The sequence below is a fragment of the Chinchilla lanigera genome, unplaced genomic scaffold (genome assembly GCF_000276665.1).
Source record: "Chinchilla lanigera isolate Chin_1 unplaced genomic scaffold, ChiLan1.0 scaffold00024, whole genome shotgun sequence".
Classification (NCBI taxonomy): Eukaryota; Metazoa; Chordata; class Mammalia; order Rodentia; family Chinchillidae; genus Chinchilla; species Chinchilla lanigera.
This window is the reverse complement of record NW_004955425.1, coordinates 23,671,596-23,677,595: the sequence shown is the minus strand read 5'-3', so window position 1 is coordinate 23,677,595 and position 6,000 is coordinate 23,671,596.

The following is a 6,000-nucleotide window of genomic DNA, read 5'->3' as shown; positions in this document are numbered from 1 at the left end:
TCCCTGGGGTAATGGGCTGGTAGCACTGATAAACAAACATGCTTGAAAAGCCTCCCAAGTAGAAGAGCAGGCAGGAGAGACCAGCCTGCGTTATGACCAGAGTGGTGCTCTGGACAGGAGCCTATGGGGGCCCCTTCATCCCAGTTCTTCACAGAAGAGCAGAGGAACCTGTTAGGGAGATGTAGAAAGTTTTTAAGTTTCACAGGGGTGAGAATGACCTCATTTATATTGAAAGTATGGAACTGAATTTCAGAAGGATTGGATATTATTGTCCGCACTGCAATTATCCAGTAAAGGAAAGCAAAGGTTGGTGGTGTTAGTTGCAGAATTAAAGAACGGTGGCCAGAGATCTGCAGCAGAGTGATTAGAGAGAAGCTCAAAGTTACTGGCTGAACCCACTTTGTCTACATCAGCATATTTTAAAGTCGTGTAAAGAACGCTATGGATGCAGGAGTGAGACACAAGGGAAAGAAATAGTGGGCAGCCAGTGCTGCCTGAAATCAAGTTGTTCGTAAACTACTTAAAGAAACTAGATATGATTCTGGTTTGGCAAAATAATAAGCATGATTTGGAGACCCAGTTTATCATGGTTAGACTATATTAATGAGACCTCAAGGAAGATGTCAGTCCCTTCTGTTAGAAGGTTTCTATTGAAATAGCTGTCATATATTTTTTTCTCATTAAATTTAGCATTCTAACATATGCCAAGCAAGAAATCAATTGTACTTTGTAAACTGTAGCATTTTTCTTCTATTTTTAGACAGTGGTCTATTTTAATCAAGATTTGCAAGTGAAGTTGGTAGGGAAAGGTTTATGGTGAACTTTGTAATTATAATTCAACAGCTGAGGCCTAACTAAGGTGAAGGAGATACCTACTATGGTATAGCCATGGATAAGAAATGGAGTAACTTTGGGCAGAACCATCTATACTACTGAAAAATTACTCTGTAGTTAGATAAGGCTTTTGAAAGAAAAGCTTTTCTGGCTGTGTGTGGTGGCAATGCTTGTAGTCCCAGTACTCTGGGAGGCAGAGGCAGAGGCAGAAGGATCAGCCCCAGCCTGTCTCAAAATAAAAAACAAAAAGGGTTGGAGATGTAGCTCACTATGAAGGCTGTGGGTTCCACCCCTAGTACTCTTTACCCCATAGGAGATTTATTGAGGTATAACTTGTATACCAGATAGCTCATCATCCATTTCAAGTGTTTAGGTCCATGAATTTTAGTAAATTTATACAAGGATGCAAATGTCACCATCAGCCAGTTTTAGAACGTTTCTGTTACTCCTAAAAGGATCCCAGGACCTGATTATAGTTGGGCTTCCTCCTACCCCTAGACCCAGGCAATCTCTGCTCTTCTGTTGTTTTTACCTTTTCTGGAAACTTCATATAAATGGAGTCATATCATATGTAGTCTCTTCTACCTGGATTCTTCCACATACCATACTATCTCCAAAGTTCATCTACAGCATAGCTTGTCAGAATACTTCGCTTCTTTTTGTTGCCAAGTAGAATTCTGTTACATGGGTATCTCACATTTTACTTATTTATTCATCAGCTCATAGACATTTGGGATGTTTTTAATTTTTAGCAATTACAAGTAAATCTGCTTTAAACATTTTCATGAAAGTTTTTGTGTGGATGTATGTTTTCGTGATTTCTCTTGAATAGATACATATGGGTGGAACCAGGATTATATGGTGCCCTTTTAAGATACTGCCAAATTGTTCTCCAAAGTGCCTGTAGCAGAGGGCTGCTTACCCTCTGGCACCATTGTATTATTTTCTTCTTGATTAAATGGCTCATGCTTGGCCTGAGCTTAAGAGCAGGAAGCAGAGTGCTAAGGAGGCTCAGGAAGACCCTCTGCTGCCTCCCCATCTTTAGCAGAAGGTGCTGGGGCAGTGGATTGGAGCATACCAGCGAAGGTGAGGAAAGGACCACACACACCTGCATGGCATAAAGGCTCTAGTAGCCTCAGAAACTGCTCAGTGGGAGTAAAGACGAATTGGTTGGTGGTGCTGACCTCTGAAATGGGGTCTTGGGCACAGTTGGACCCCAACCTGGCAGGACCACAGCCCTGGGTACCTGTAATTGACAGAGACATGGGATCCAATATGGAGGTGGGACCTGGTCATGGAGGAAAGACTGCAGGGCTGGGCCAAGGAAACCACACAGACCCACAGGCTGCCTTTAATAGTTGCATAGTGAAAATGCTGTAGAAGCAAGCTTCATCCTGGAAATCCACTAATGTGAGTGGTCCATCAAGCCTCAGCCATGCTGTTAAGAGAGAAGAGACTTTGGTATGTTAGTAGTTGATCCCAGGACCATCATGCTGAGCTATATCTCCAACGCAGTCATTTTGAGACTAAGTTGATAAGTTGCCCATGCTGGGCTTAAACTTGGAATCCCCCTGCCTCAAATCCCAGAATGCTGGGATTACAGACATGTGCCACCACACCTGGCTTCCACCAATTTGAATATGATACCCCCAGTCTCCAAATTAGCATGGTATTATACCAATTTACAAGATTTAAAAAATAAATAATATATAAAATTTTTAAAAATTATCTTTTTTTTGAACATTAAATGAAATGAAAACTTGTGTTGAAACCAAAGCATCAATACTTTGTGATTTTTCAGTGACTTTATATGCATCTCTTAGGAGGCATGTGGTTAAGATCATCACCAGTGATAACTATTTATTGACTGTATTGGGCAGCTTCCTTCTGCTGGTACAAAATACCTGGCTCTACAATTTAAAGGAGGAGAGGTTTATGTGGCTCGTGGTTTTAGAGGTTTAGTCCATGGTAATCTGGCTCCAAGGCAGGAACATCGAGACAGAAGAGTGCATTGGAGCTCTCATGCTCTCTTCGAGGTGGCAGGAAAGTAGAGCAGGGGAATAGCACCAGAGACTGGAGCCAGCGACCAGATACTGTATCCCAGGTCATAGCTCCACGGCCACACAGATACATGCAGAAGGTGTGCTTTACTGATCTACCTCTGAAACCAATCAAGTTGAAAGCCCAGCTTAACTCACTTTGAGCAGGCACAGTCTCCTGATCATAAAGAAGGTGACACCTAGTTTTGTAGAAACCCGGGGTTCAGGATCTAGCCTGAGATGGTTATCCTTGGGCCTCCTGTGCCTGTTTCATTTCCCTTTTCTCTTTGGTCTTCATTTCATAGGGACACTGTGTGTGTGTGTGTGTGTGTGTGTGTGTGTGTGTGTGTGTATGTGTGTGTTTACTAAGTGCTGTGCATTGTGCTGGCATTTTGCATGCATTATCTCACTTGATCTGCACAGCATCCCATAAGATAGGTATATTATTATTTTCACTTTGCAGAAAAAAAAAAAAAACAACTGAGGACTAGAGTTTAAGTAACTTATCCAAGGTCATTCTTATCAGAATCTGTGTTCTTACCACTGTGTATATTTCCTCTTCTCTCTGCCATTACCTCTTATCCTTCCTCTCAACTAGGAGCAGTATTTTAGGTCATCTGATATATTTGTCATTGCATGCAATGGGTGCACCTGGTTGTTCTACATATGACTATATCAGTGGGGCCTGTGGGCATAGGAGCCTTTCTCAGAGGGGGTCCAGAACAGTAGGTTGTTTATGGGGACTCCTTGACCATCTGAGGTCAGGAAGAGAAAAGAAGGGCAGAGTCTGGCTTAGTTACTATCTACTGCAGGGATCTGCACACTTCATCTGAGAATCAAATTCAGCCCACTGCCTGTTTTTGTATAGCTCATGACTTACGGCTTTAGCATGAGACAGGTGAAAATTATCTGAAATTCCATTTCAGTGAACATAAATAATATGTTTTGAAACGCAACAATACCCATTCATTTGCTTATTGCTTGTGACAGCTATCACCCTGTAATGGCAGAGTTCAGTAGTTGTGACAGGGACCAAATGGCCTGCAAAAACAAAAATATTTACTGTCTGGTTCTTTACAGGGAAAGTTTGCCAGCCCCTAGTCGGTGGGAGCAAGTTGGAGAAAGAGGGCTTGTGAGGAAAGGGACTGAGCTTCACAAGGGTGAAGGAAGCAGCAGGTGGCCCCGGGCTCTTGTTGGCTCACAGTTCCATGGGATCTGGGCTTGGTCTCACTCCATTGTGTGACCTTGGGCAGATTCTCCTGAAAATCAAGGTAACAAGTGCTCCTATCTCATAGGAAACACCTTCATAAAGAGAGGGCTCAAACAGGGGAGTCTTAAGATTATAAGCAGATGAAAAAAGAAAACTCCAAGGCACTTTCCCTGCCAGGGAGAGTTTGGATTTAGTGTGGCTCAGCCAGGCCTGCTCATCCCCCATCAGACTAGAGAACAGAGATGCCAAGAGATGAAGCCATATTCCTGAGTCTTCTATTCCTGAGTCCCATGCCTGGCTGAGACTCTGAACCACAGCGACAAGTGAGGGATGATGAGTGTGCATGAGACCACAGCCTAAGGCGGAGGGGACTGTTCCTGCTTTCACTCACTATTGGATCCCAAGGGCCCACGATGGTGCTGGGCTCACAGGGAGTACCCATAAGACATTGGCTAGAGTTCTAGAGAGTCCTTTTGCAGCCAGGTGCAGATAGGGACCTGGAGCTTCCTGTTGGGAGAGAGTGTGGCTGTGCACCAGCTGGGGCACCTTCTGTCCTCAGCAGTCATGACCTCCAAGTCTAATTAGTTTTTGTGGGTAGTGTGCTTACTGTGCTTCAAGTTCTTCCTCATTCATAACATGAAACATTGGCCTTGAGTGACATGAACTTCCTGTGTATATCAGTTTGGTGTACATCAGTTCTGGGAAAAATACCATGTACACTTCATGGGGAAGGGTGGGCTTCATCGCCCCCATGGGCCCCACAAGAGGGGCACTTGCAGGCCCTGCTGGTCTGTGGGAGAAGGAAATCTATACATGCCAGATAATGATGGGAGACTTGGACATCAGATGTGGTATGTGCTCTAAATTGCATCTCTTCCCAACCAACTCATACACTGAAGCCCCACCTCCCCATAGGACTGTCTTTAGGAGATAGGGCCTTAAAGGAGGTGATGATGATAAATTAGGTCATGGGGTAGACACCTGATCTGGAAGGATCAGTGGTCTTGCAGGAGGAGACGTGAGAGACTGGGCTCTCCCTGCTGTGGGTAGTTGTTCGCAGGCCAGAGAGCCTCCACCAGGGCCCAGGCCTCCTTTCCAGCCTCCAAATGGAGAGAGTGAATGGATTTTCCTTCTGATGTATAAGCTGCCCAACCTGTGTGGTATTTGTTATAGTGCCCCAAGTGGACTAACACACACAGTTTCTTGGTATTTATCTGTGTACACAACTAGTATGTGTGTAGGTCTTTAAATCTACAACAACAGAAGCAGAATTCTTCAAATGATGCCACTGGTAACAGATTATAAATCAAAATAAGTAGCAGGTGTAATGACCCATATTTTTACAAAAAGAAAAGCTGCATTTAATTGTTTGTTAACAAGAAGACATACCACAAACACTGTCCTGCTTTAATTCTCATAGAAGTACAGTGCTAGAACTAAGAGGATTTAGGGTCAGAGAGGTTGAACAAGTTGTCTACAGGCCACATAGTTTATTTTGTTTTTGTTTTTGTTTTCGGTATCGGGAATCAAACTCATGACCTCATGCTTGCCAGGCATGTGCTATGCTGCTGAGCTAAATCCCCAGCCCTGGGCCATGCTCCTGAGCTTTATCCCCAGCCCTGGGCCACATAGCTTATAGGTGGCAAAACTGAACCCCAGCCGACACTTCTGCCTCTTGGACAAAGCCGTGTAGGCTCAGGGACATGGTTGAGATTCTTTTTCAGGTTCTTTGACCTTTGATGACCATGTTTATTAAGTGACAAACAAGAGCTCAAAATAAAGCAGTGTAACCCAAGGAGAAATAAGGAATATCTAGAACAAAGGTTTTGCCTTTGTCCTTAATTTACCTGACAGTATTTTCTGAAGTAACGAACGTCTCGGCAATGTGTGGGCTGCATATGCCACCTTTGCAGCAAT